Source organism: Dendrobates tinctorius, unplaced genomic scaffold, assembly GCF_039654945.1.
Source record: "Dendrobates tinctorius isolate UK_male_01 unplaced genomic scaffold, ASM3965494v1 ptg000043l, whole genome shotgun sequence".
Taxonomy (NCBI): Eukaryota; Metazoa; Chordata; class Amphibia; order Anura; family Dendrobatidae; genus Dendrobates; species Dendrobates tinctorius.
Genome location: NW_027361711.1, coordinates 23,937,793 through 23,951,689, shown reverse-complemented (window position 1 = coordinate 23,951,689; position 13,897 = coordinate 23,937,793). Strand labels below are relative to the sequence as shown.

At 43.6% G+C, this 13,897-nt stretch overlaps 1 long non-coding RNA gene across 1 annotated transcript in view; it reads left to right on the top strand.

The window, feature by feature from the left end:
• Positions 1–13,897, top strand: part of LOC141089023 (uncharacterized) — a 183,627-nt gene that overhangs the window by 55,938 nt on the left and 113,792 nt on the right. Inside the window, exon 2 of the long non-coding RNA XR_012232143.1 lies at positions 5,066–5,144. This is a non-coding gene — a long non-coding RNA (uncharacterized lncRNA). The remainder of the gene's footprint in view (positions 1–5,065; positions 5,145–13,897) is intronic.

Here is a 13,897-nt window from a genome sequence, read left to right as displayed (position 1 = left end):
TTTTTGAACTCCTCCTGAGTTACAACATTAGTATTGTTGTTTCTAAATGATTATGAACATGTTTTCTTTATGTTATTTGAGGTCTGAAAGCCGTTTTTTTTTCATTTCGACCATTTCTCCTTTTCAGTAAAACAACTATTTTTATTGCTTGGAAGTTCGGTAACATGTTGTCAGAAGTTTGTAGACTAAAAGAACAATTTATATTTTACTCAAAAATATACATATGAAGAGAAAGATCAGACAAACTGAACATTTGAAAGTGTTCTCTCAATTTTTGCCAGAGCTGTATGTCCCCAATCCTGGTACATATGTCTCCCATATTTGTATTTATGTGCCCCATCCTGGTATATATGTCTCCCATCCTCGGTCCATACTGGTATATGCAGTCATGACCAAAAGTGCTGGTACCCTTAAAATAGTCCCAGAAAATGAATTATTGCAAGTACACATATTTTGTTATACAAATGTTTATTTCCTTTGTGTGTATTGGAACAACACAAAAAAACAGAGAATAAAAGGCAAATTGGACACAATTTCACACAAAACTCTTAGAATGGGCTGGACAAAATTGTTGACACCCTCAACTTAATATTTGGTTCTGCACCATTTGGAATAAATAACTGCAATCAATTGCTTCCTATAACCATCAACAAGCTTCTTACACCTATCAACTGTTTTGGACCACTCTTATGCAAACTGTTCCTGGTCTCTCATATTTGAAGAATGCCTTCTTCCAACAACAATTTCAAGATCTCTCCACTGGTGTTCAATGGTATTTAGATGCAGACTGATTGCTATCAACTTCAGAACTTCTTTAGAGCTTTGATCCATCCATTTCTGGGTTCTTCTTGAAGTAAATTTGGGGTCATTGTCCAGCTGGAAGACCCATGACCTAGGATACAAATCCAGTTTTTTGGCACTGGGAACTACATTGAGACCCAAAATCCTTTGGCAATCTTCAGATTTCATGATGCCATGCACACAGTCAATAATAATCTAATTCACCGCACACTCAAAGGGGTTTCATGCAAATAAGTGTCCATTTTATTATGTACAAAATATGTGGGAGCCAAACAAGAATATATAGCATCAAGTAGAAGCGATATAAATACTACGACGTTTCAGCTCAGTCCGAGCCTTTATCACTTTATCTCTGAATCCAGAGTCGGATCTTTGAATAAGGTGCACAGGGAAGAATAGAACTCCCAAGAAAATAGCCCAAGAAAGATGGCTGTTGTTATAGTGCTATAAAGCGGCGCTCCCGCGCCTGGCTGCAATGGCGTCATTGCTATAGAATCATAGAATCGCAGAGTTGGAAGGGACCTCCTGGGCAATCTGGTCCAACCCCCTGCTCAAAGCAGGATTCGCTAAATCATCCCAGTCAGATGTCTGTCCAGCCTCTGTTTGAAGACTTCCATTGAAGGAGAACTCACCACTTCTCGTGGCAGCTTGTTCCATTCATTGATCACTCTAACTGTCAAAAAGTTTTTTCTAATATCTAATCTGTGTCTCCTCCCATTCAGTTTCATCCCATTGCTTCTAGTCTTTCCTTGTGCAAATGAGAATAAAGTTGATCCTTCTACAATGTGACAGCCCTTTAGATATTTGTAGACAGCTATTAAGTCTCCTCTCAGTCTTCTCTTTTGCAAACTAAACATTCCCAAATCCTGCAACCTTTCCTCATAAGACAGGGTTTGCAGACCGGTCACCATTCTGGTTGCTCTTTTCTGAACTTGCTCCAGTTTGTTGATGTCTTTTTTAAAATGTGGTGCCCAAAACTGGACACAATATTCCAGATGAGGTCTGACCAAAGAGGAGTAGAGGGAAATAATGACTTCACGTGATCTAGACTGTATGCTTCTGTTAATACATCCTAGAATTGCATTTGCCTTTTTTGCTGCTGCATCACACTGTTGACTCATATTCAGTCTGTGATCTATTAGTATACCCAAGTCTTTTTCACATGTGCTGTTGCTTAGCCCTATTCCTCCCATTCTGTATATGCTTTTTTCATTTTTATTGCCCAGATGTAGTTCTTTGCATTTTTCCCTGTTAAAAACCATTCTGTTAGTTGCTGCCCACTTCTCCAGTTTATTTATATCATTATTTATATATTCTTGTTTGGCTCCCACATATTTTGTACATAATAAAATGGACACTTATTTGCATGAAACCCCTTTGAGTGTGCGGTGAATTAGATTATTGGTAATAGGACCTACCGGTCCATTACACCTGCTACTGGACTAGAGTGCACGCTATCCTCCTGGTTATGCACACAGTCAAAACAACCAGCACTAGAGGCATCAAAGCAACCCCAAAACATCTGAACCTCCACCATATTTGAATATAGGTAATGTTTTCTTTTCTTTGTAGGCCTCTTTTCCATTTTTGATAAAATATTAGAATGATGTGCTTTACTAAAAAGCTTTATCTTGATCTCATCTGTCCACAAGACACTTTCCCAGAAGGATTTTGGCTTACTCACACACATTTTAATAAACTGCAGTCTAGCTTTTTATGTCTCTGTGTCAGCAGTGTTGCCCTACTTGGTCTTTTGCCATAGCGTTTAATTTCACTGAAATGTTGATGGATAGTTTATGCTGACATTGATATATCCTCAATCAAACAAAGTCCAAAACTAATACACAGGGCACTTCACTCAAGTGTTCTATACAAATCCCATAACTATCTATATGGGACAAATAAGAGATCCCAAATATCATAAAAACAATTTTTATTGCAAAAATTCTTAAAATTACAAAAGCATAATGCCGTCTAGGAGACGCTAAGACATCACCGTCAATAAATGCAGAAAGAGAAATACCAAACAACAGTCCAAGGCAAAAAATGCAAAATATTCCAATCTCATAACAATTTGATATGTGATGAAAAAAATGCCAACAATCACTGATCAAAATTCATAACAGGTTGTTGTGTGTAAATAGACACATCACAGCATATTCCATCACAATTACATAAACTTCATACCCAGACATGGACCGTATATCTAAAAATGGTATAATACAGACTGGTATACCTCAAGCACTGTGTATAAGGGTTGCATATCCCATGGTAACAAAAATCAACCCATAAAGCCGTGTGAAATAACACAGGCACCTTATATTATGAGCCCTAGTGACGCCATGGGAAAGCAGCAAATGTAACCCCAAAAAAGGCAATGAAAAAGGTATAATTACCTAAGCGTGATAGCAGTGTGTCTGGGGTGAGGGGACGCTCTCTGCATTGAAATAGAAGTCACCAGCCAATTAGAAGCCTTCCTCTGATGTTGGCGTGCCTGTTGTGGCGACGCATGACATCACTGCTATGAGATGCTAATGCTTGGCACACTGACATCAGCTGCTGGCCTCTGATTTGCCAGTGACTGTAAGCAGTAGGGTCCCCGTGCTTAAATACTCTTCAGCTGAATGTACCTCCTAGGATGCAAATCCAGCTGACGTGATGGTTACTCCCTATGTGACCATGATCATTACGCCCCTGCACACCACTGATTGGCTGCTTTTTGTGTGCACTTGACAGAAAGCTGCCAATCAGTGGTGGGAGCGGGATTACAAAGAGCAGAAGGACTACATGGCATGAGACACTTAGTCGTCTAGAGTAAATCTGCTGATAAAACACTGATTATAATGAAACAGCTACACACAGCCTAGTAAGTAGCATATACCTTTAATTGGGGTCTCAACCCTTACATAATTACATAGCAAATAACTGCTGCCAGATTCCCTTTAAATAATATAGTTTTGGGGATTTTACTCCCAAACAAATTTTCAAATTATATACTGTAATTTATAATATAATGGTTCTCTCAGTATAATTTGAAATTTGGAATATGCTTTTCAGTGCTAGTTTTCCTCTTCTTTTATATTTCTAGCCAACTTTCTATCATCAGCAAATTTAAGCAATTTGCTAGTTATCCATGCTTTAAGATTATTTATATAGGAGAATTTTAGTTATGGTTCTGAAGCAAAATGCAACTAAATATGTTTTTTTTAGTTAAAAAAAACAGAGACTGTCAGTTTATATAATATGACAGTTCACAAAGATCAAAGGTTTGGCTTCTGAACAAACATATTCTTAAGACTCTAACGCAGTGTACAGGGTTAAATGAGAATATTTTTACATTTAGCACATTATGCAGAAATATCTGTGAAAAAAAGAATAATCTTTTTGTACCATCTATTAAATAATATAAAAAACAAGAAAAAGGTAAAGGGTATGTGCAAAATGATATACTGTACACGGTAGAGGAAAAAAATATTAGAAATATATTGGTTAATTAAAGCTTTTTATTAAATATACATTTAATAAAGGTTGCATTAATTAAAAGAATCATTAATGCATTCCAGGTGAATTTTCATAATAGGCCGTCATAAACTTGGAAATAAGAAACAGCACTACCATATTACTGACAATCTGCATTTTGAATATTTCTTGAACTGTTTAAGTCTATTTTCTATTTGTCAATTTTCTCTAGATTTAGCCCCTAAAGTGGTGAAGGTTCTAAAATGTTCCGCCCATGGCCACACCTACTTCGTTCAGCTCCGCCTACATCTGCATGCGGCCTGCGTACCTATCTTTAACATTGGGTACGCAGGCCATGCGGATGTATGCAGATGCGTCTGCATGCGTCGTTTTGACATTGCGGCAACTGCAACAAAATGCAACATGTTGCTTTCGACGCAGGTTGCGGCAGCATCAAAATGACGCATGCAGACACATCTGCATACATCCGCATGGCCTGCGTACCCAATGTTAAAGATAGGTACGCAGGCCGCATGCAGATGTAGGCGGAGCTGAACAGAGGAGGTGCGATAGTGGGCGGAGCTTCCCTGAAGAACTATGCAGCCCTCCGCAGCTCTGTCATCCGCAAATCTGAACCTAGCCTAAGAGGATCCCAGCTTTTGCACCACACAGCAGGTGCAATAATAGGGACACATACAGAGGTAGCGGCTCAGTATTGGGTTGAGGAGTTTGTGCAGGTTGGGAATAGAAGGGTACTGGGCTGGAAATGTGAAAGTCAGCTGTGTCTTTGTTGTAATCTCTGCAGACGAGTCGTGGCTGGAGATGTCATCATGTCCATCTGAGTAAGATGTAAAAGTGAACGATTATCAGAAAGAACATCACCGGTAAGTTATTATCTGTAACTGTAAACTCTTGTATATTTGCAGGGACTGGTATCTACCACTATGAGGTCACCATATGGCGGTAATATCAGTATTAGCCTTTGTATAGAGATTTTTTCAGTTACAGCGCAGTCGTCTGCTGAGGTTCTCCTATACCTGCGACTAGAGTGCGCCACCTGAGTTGTAATCAAGGTTACCGGTTAGGGGCCCTCTCAGATTTTTCGCCCCCCCTGAAGCTGAACCCCTAGCTACACATCTGACTGAGGCACTCTGATGCACATCTGTAGATGGAAAATGACAGTGCCACATAAGTTTATTCACTTATGTACAGTGCTATGTATAACACAGTGCTCCTTGCACTCAGGCTGAACCCTAATATAGCCCCCTATATACAGTGTGATGTCTCCTATAGTGCCTATATAAAGTATGAGCCCCCCAAAGTTCCCTATATGAAGGTTGAGCTCCTATATAGCCCCTATATACAGTATGATCACCTACATACAGTGGCATGTAGAGTTGAGCGAAACGGATCGGTCATATTCAAAAGTCACCGACTTTCGCTGAAGTCGGGTTTCATGAAACGAAATCCGACCATAGCGTGAGGTCGGCCACGAGGTCGGCGACCAGAGCACCAAAGTCGCGTTTCAAAAGATGCTTCCAGTGCCCTTTTTCAGCCAATGATGGAGGACGCACACTGTGGGCAACGCGATGACACAGGCATCGGTCACCACCATGAGAAGGGCATGCAAGTGATTGGCTGGCTTTGTGTGGTGTCACAGGGGTTATAAAAGGGCGTGAACGCCGACCGCCATCTTACTTATGCCGATCTTAGCATAGGGAGAGCTGCTGCTCATGATGATTCTGTAGGGAGAGCTTTAGGCAGGGAAGAAGAACCAAAAAAACAGCTTCTGCTGTTAGCGATTTCCACTTACAACACAACACTTTGTGTGCAGTGACAGGGGAGGCTCTATTTTTGTGCATCAGCTCTGTTGGTTATTAGGTTGCCTTATAAGGCTCCCTGATCTGCATTGCTGTTTGCACACTGCTGTGCAAACTGCTTTTTTAAAAGCAAAAATACTTTTCTTCCCCTTTTCTGCACAGTTACCAAGTGTTCATTTTTCCACCCTTTTGTGTGCGCATTGTGCAGCAGTCCTGCTTATTAGGCTGCCTGCGTCCATACTTGGACTGAGAGCATCATTGTCAGCATCCTCAAATCTCTAGTGAGATCCAAATTCTCACCAATCCTATAGACACCCTCCACTTGTCATTCACCATCCAATTTCAGCCTGTTACATTGAGGTGTAATCTCTACTGGGCCAGAGACAATAGTTCTGTGTCCTCAAATCTATAGTGAGATTCAAATTCTCACCAATCCTATAGACACCCTCCACCTTGTCATTCACCATCCAATTTCAGCCTGTTACATTGAGGTGTAATCTCTACTGGGCCAGAGACAATAGTTCTGCGTCCTCAAATCTCTACTGAGATTCAAATTCTCAACAATAGTAGATACACCTGCTACCTTCTTTTACAGTACCATATAGCTGGTGGTAATTTGGGTACATTTTCACAAAAATGAGCAAGTATGGTAGAAGACGCTATGGAAGTGGGCAGGGGTTGCCAGCTGGTTCCGATAGTGGTGGTGGTGTTGAATCTGTTGGTAGTGGCAAAAGCACAATAGCACGTAAGGCAGGAGGTGTTGAGCCTGCATCATCATCTGGCTCCACAAGGCCTCGAAGGCTCTCTTTTCTGGGAGCAGGTAAATCACTTTTAAAGCCGGAGCTTCAGGAACAAGTTTTGGCTTACATTGCTGACACAGCCTCCAGCTCTCTCGCCTCCTTTTCTGAACTTTCAAAAAATAAAAGCACTGAGTCGTCATTGGAGGCTCCTGGTCAGGAACAACACCTTTCCTTGTGTCCTTCACCCCTACCAAAAGTGAAGGATGTGGCAGGCCACACTACCGATTACTCCATGGAGCTCTTTTCACATACCATACCTGGGTTAACAAGTCAAATCGTGAATTCCCCAGTCCAAGTTGAATCTGACATGGAGTGCATTGATGCACAGCCTCTGCTAGATTTTTCTGCTGGTACATTCACTCAGAGCACTACATTGTCCTTGCAGTGTACTGAGGCAGAATCAGACCCTGATGAAACGCAGGTGCCCCTTCCCACATACTATACCACCTTACACGGTGACACAGAGGAAGGTGCACATGAAATTGAAGAGGAGGTGATGGATGACCCAGTTGTTGACCCAGATTGGCATCCATTGGGGGAAGAGGGTGCTGCTGCCAATAGCTCAGAAGAGGAGGAGGAGGATCCGCAGCAGGCAACGACATCGCAACAGCTGTTATCTGGAAGAACCGTAGCAGTCCAAAAACGTGTTACAAAAGCCAAAAGAGTTGCAGAATAGCTTGGCCATATGGTCAAATTAGCACAGCGTGCAAGGTCTCAAAATGTCTTCCATAGTAGGAAGAGTGCAGTGTGGCACTTTTTTGAACAAAATCCTAATGATCAGGCAAAAGTTATCTGTATGAAGTGCGCAAAGATCTTTAGCCGAGGGAAAAATCTGAGAAATTTGAATACCAGTTGCATGCTTAGACATTTAACCACCATGCACTTGCAAGTGTGGATGGACTACCAAACCGTGCACCTGCTCCGAATGAAGGTAGTCAGCAATGCTACATCACTTCCCCCACTGTAAGTCCACCAGTTAGCACACCACCAGCAGCAAATGTCGAGGTGTCGTCGCAAGAGCAAAGCAGTCATGGAATCACAATGTTATTGCTACAAAAGACTGAATCTAGGCCATCAGCAACGCCACCAACACCATCACCAACCCTCTCTCAGTCCGCCATGTGCACCGCTAGTTCCACCATATGCAGCTCTCAAGTCCAGCTCACCCTACCAGAGACTCTGAGAAGGACAAGAAAGTACTCATCCTCTCATCCGCGTACACTGGCTTTGAACGCCCACATTGCCAAACTAATCTCTTTAGAGATGATGCTCTACCGGTTGGTTGAAAGCAAAGCTTTCCGCGAGCTCATGGTCTACGCAGTACCACGCTATGAGTTACCCAGTCAGCGCTTCTTTTCGAGAAAAGCCATCCCAGCCCTCCACGTGCATGTGAAAGACTGCATTGTCCATGCACTCAAGCAATCAGTGAGTGGAAAGGTGCACCTCACAACAGATGCATGGTCCAGTAGGCATGGCCAGGGCCGTTACGTGTCCATCACTGCACACTGGGTTAATGTGGTGGATGCAGGGTCCACAGGGGACAGCAGCGGTGGGACAGTGCTGTGTTATGATGAGTCACCAAAGGAGGAAAAAACAAAATACCAGCTAAGTCCAGAAAAACCAGAGAGGTTGGCAGCTATCGGATTGCAGACCCCTGAACCTATCCACAACAACTAGCAATAGCCGTGGGGGGTTCCTACGGTGCCCTAGACCCCTCGATCACAGCCGTAGAACTATATAGCCTAAAGACAGAAAGGGGAAAAACTAAACTGCCCCAGAACAGACCCCAAAGCAATAGGCAGCCCCCAACATATAATGACGGTGAAGCAAGATGAAAACACTAACACAGATAGAAAGATAGGTTGAGCAAGTGATGGGGCCCAAGCTAACTACATAGGACAGGATAGGAAAGCTGCTGTCTGCCATCCGCAAAAACCCTATCAAAATGAGCCAACCGACTGATAGGAAAAACAGGCCCTGAAGTCACTAGGCTTCAAAAGACTATATCAGCACTCAGGTATATTCTGAAGACAGAGCAAAATATCAACAGATCAGAGACAAAAATGGAGTTCAGCTCACCCCCGGCCGGGGATGTCAGAACTCCCAAAAAACAAGGCAAAACAAAAACAAAACTGAAGAGTACAAAGCAGAGCAGAAAAACTTAGCTTTGAGATGCAGGAATCAGACTGGTCTCCAAGAATCCAGCAGGAAAATCACCAGCCAGGAAGAAGGGCGTCGGCAGCCTTATATCCAGTCCTCAATTCCAGCCACCCAGTCATCATCTAGCTGCCCATGTGTTTGGTAATCAGCCTCACTACCTTCCTTCACCAGAGGAGGGAGTTCATCAGACCTCAATGGTGAAGGGAAAAATGAACTCACAACAGTGCTGCCTAGCTCACGGTATAGGAAACAGTTGGCTGTAGGCATTCGACCCTCTTCCTCCTCCAGAAGTGAAAGCTCGTCCACAGAGCACAGTCGCACGAGCACTCCATCCGCAGCTGCCAGTGTTGCACACTTGGTGTCCCACTATTGAACAGCTAGTGGTAAGCATCAGCAGGCTGTGTTGAAGATGATGTGTTTGGGCGACAACAGACACACCGCGGAAGTAGTGGCCGACTACTTGCAGTGACAAACTGAGTCATGGCTGGGCAGTCTACATCTTGAGGCAGGCAAGGTAGTTAGTGATAACCGCTGGAATTTTGTGGCAGCCATAGCCCCTTCAAAACTCCGACACATACCTTGCCTGGCTCACACCTTGAACCTGGTGGTGCAGTGCTTCCTCAATAATTATCCGGAGTTAACAGCCTTGCTCCATAAGGTGTGAAGACTGTGCTCACACATCCGCCGGTCGCCCGTACACTCCAGTCATATGCAGAAGCTGCAGCGATTGCTCCACCTTCCCAAGCACCGCCTAATTATCGACGTTGCAACAAGGTGGAACTCCACCCTGCACATGGTTCAGAGGCTGTGCGAAGAGAGGCAGGCTGTAATTCATTTGTGGGAGGATACATGGGCAGGCAGTTTGCAGGCAGACATGGAGTTGTCTGGTGTGCAGTGGTCGAAGCTGAAAAACCTCTGTAAGTCCTTCAGTGTTTTGAGGAATGCACACGGCTGTTAAGCGCAGACGATGCTATCATAAGCATGAGCATCCCACTTATGCGTCTGCTCATGCAAACTTTGACGCACATTAAGGGGCAGGCGTCTGCAGCCGAGGAGGAAGAGGAGGAGGGAAGCCTTGATGACAGTCAGCTATAGTCTGGTCAGGGAAGTCTCGTGGACGAGGTGGAGGAAGAAAAGGAAGAGGAGGAGGATGATGGGGATGATTATTTTGGGGAGGAGGATGCTTCTCAGGGGGCAAGAAAAAATGTTGGCGTGGCAAAGTCAGGTACAGGGTTTGTGCGTGACTGGAGGGATGTGGATTTGCCAGAAAGTGCTCCTCCATCCAGCAATCACAGTGCATCATTGACACCTGGAACATTGGCCCACATGTCAGATTATACCTTGCACATCCTAAAAAGGGACCCCTGCATTGTCAAAATGATGAACGATGACGACTACTGGTTGGCCAGCATCCTGGATCCACGCTATAAAGGCAAATTCCAAAACATCATGCCACAGGAGAACCTAGAGCTAATAATGGCTAACAAACAAGCAACTCTGGTATACCGTTTGTTTGAGGCATTCCCAGCACACAGCGGCGGTGATGTTTTTCCAACGAGCCGTAAGGAGCAACATGGAAGAGGTGTTCGTGGTGCACACAGCCAAAGTGGCGTTGGACACAGGGGTTTCATGACCATGTTGTGGACTGATTTTTCAAGTACCGCTCACACGACTGGTAATACTGCATCGATCGAAAGTGACAGGAGTCAGCAGTTGTCAACTATGGTAGCAAACTACTCCTCCCATATCGACGTTCTCCCTCACCGGTCATTCCCCTTTGACTATTGGGCCAGTAAACTTGACACCTGGCCTGAATTGGCACAATATGCCTCACAGGAGCTCGATTGCCCTGCTGCTAGTGTTTTATCTGAATGAGTCCTCAGTGTTGCTGGATCAATCCTGACAGGAAAAAGGACCCACCTGTCGACCCAAAATGTTGATGATCTAACCTTCATTAAAATGAACCATGCATGGGTTTCAATGGATTTTGTCCCACCCTCCCCTGCTGACACGTAGGTTGCCAGAAAAATGGCTTGCTATTGTCCTCCTCTTCCACGGACTTCTCCAATTACTCCATTTGCAGCTGCTGAATGTCCAACATCAACATATGCCAATTTTTTCACCTCCCTCACTGGGCTGCCTCCCCCCACAGGGTCGGGGTCACCACCTGTCGCACGCACCTGTGCTAGTGCCGTTGCCCTGGACAGGTGGGTGGGCACACTCTTTGGCAACGGTACTGGCACAAGGTCCCTCATAGTAGAATCAAGTGCCTCTGACGGTGCGGGTGCACACCCGCCGTCAGACACACCGGCGTACTATGATGTGCCCTATGCCAGTGCCATCGCCAACAAGTGGGCCCCCCTGCTTGCTCAGGATCACAGCACTTGCAAAGTTGAAACACTTACCTCTCCCTGCTCCACCGCCGTGACGTCTTCCATGTTTCCTGACATTGACATTCTGGTCAGAGAGCGCGATGACATCACGTCTGTACACCCTCTGCCTAAACAGTCCAAGTGCAGTGAGATGGTAGATGGGGAGGATGAGGAGTCCAGGCTAGTACAGGGATTCCCTAGTGAGGAGACTTATTTAATTGTTTTCAATGTTGGGACAGCTATTTTTGGGGAGCACTATACTCTAGAGAATGATATATGAGGCCCACCATACACTGGAGCATTCCAAAGGTGGACATCAGACACTGGAGCAGCATTTACAGGGCCCATTATGCACTGGAGCAATAGAAATGGGGCCCATTATATATGGACCATTATTTGGGCCCATAACACAGTGGAGCTTCCTCCATGGGGACCAACATATACTGTACTGTAGCATTATGTGGAGCTCATCATATACTGTTTCAAACATTATATGGGACTAATGATTCTGTATGGAGAAATACATGGGCCTCATTACTCTGTATAGCGCACTATGCGGTGGCCATAATACTGTATGGAGTAATATACTGTCCGTTTTTGGAGCTATTGGAGAATTTACAATGGATATCAGTCATGGGATGTAAAAAGTGAAGTATTTTTCATTGTACTATACCGCTATTTCTCTGCCGTATCAGAGGATCATGAATTGTGGCATGTGTTTAAGGAGCCCATTGACACTCTTTGGCCCGGGTTCAACGAAAATCTGGCCCCAGCCCTACCCCCCCACAACTTTAGCCAAATAATCCCCAGTTTTCAATACCTAACTATTATTATAAAGTAAATTAAGGTTAACAAGCTTAAGTAATAAGAATTGATGTTTTTGGCATTAAAATGGGCACTGTAGGTGTGTTTACTGTCCTCCACTCCCTGCCGCCCTTGGTTCCCCATTGACTTATATTGGGTTTCGTGTTTCAGTCGGCCTTCGACTTTTCACGATAATCGGCCGATTTCGCTCGACCCGACTTTTGAGAAAGTCGGGTTTCATGAAACCCGACTCTACCCAAAAAAAGGCAAAGTCGCTCATCTCTAGTGGCATGTAAAAATTTGGGCACCCCTGGTCAAAATTACTATTAATGTGAACAGTTAAGCAAGTTCATGGAATCATAAAATGTTAGAGTTGGAAGGGACCTCAAGGGTCAACGTGTCAAATCACCTGCTCAATGCAGGATTCACTAAACCATCTCAGACTGATGGCTGTCCAGCTCCTGTATAAAGACTTCCATTGAAGGAGAACTCACCACTTCTCATGGCAGCGAGGAACACTCATTGATCACCCTAACTGTCCCAAATTTTTTCTATCTAATCTGTATCTTCTTCCTTTCAGATTCATTTAATTTCTTCTCATGTTTCAATGTGTAAATTAGGATAATAATGATCCCTCTCCACTGTGACACCCCTTCAGATATTTGTAGACAGCTATTAAGTCCCCTCTTATTTGCAAGCTAAATATTCCCAGCTCCTTTTACCGTTCCTTGTACGACATACTTTGCAGTCCGCTTACCATCTTGGTAGCTTTCCTTTAATCTTGCTCCAGTTTTTCAAAGTCTTTTTAAAATGTGGTGCCCAGAACTGGAATCAGTATTCCAGATGAGGTCTGACCAAGGAGCAGTAGAGGGGATAATTACTTCACATGATCTAGACTCTATAGACTGGGAAACTGAAACCTGCGTATCTCAGAAAGGAAACCAATTTCTGTCAGTGACCAAGGATAATTATCTGTCACAACTTGTGCAGGGCCCAACTAGAGGGACAGCCCTTCTGGACTTAATTTTAAGCAACAGGCCAGATAGAATAACAGAAGTACGAGTCGATGGGCACCTAGGGAACAGTGACCACAATATAATACAATTCCACTTGTCCTTCAGTAAGGTGCCCTGGAAGGGGGTTACAAAAACGCTGAATTTCAGGAAAGCAAAGTTTGATCAGCTTAGAGAGGACCTTCGCCGAATTGATTGAGACCATGTCCTCAAAAATAGGAGCACAGAAAATAAATGGGAAATATTTAAATCAGTTTTACCCACTGCGAGCTAGCCATACCGTACAGAAATAAAATGGCTAGGAACAGGGGAACACCAATGTGGCTAAATAAGGATGTAAAAAGGGCAATAAATAACAAGAACAAGGCATTTAGGAAACTAAAACAAGAAGGCAATGAAGAAGCATTAAAAAGTTATAGAGAAAAAAATAAAATGTGTAAAAAACAAATACATTTAGCAAAAGTGGAAACTGAGAGACTCATTGCTAAGAAAGTAAAACAAACCCCAAACTATTCTTTAATTATATAAACAGTAAAAAGATTAAAATTGATGGTGTCGGCCCTTTAAAGAACAATGAGGGTGAAATCATAGAGAGCGATGTGGGAAAAGCAAATATTTTAAATACTTTTTTCTCAACAGTGTTCACACAGGAAAAGGATTTGCCAGGG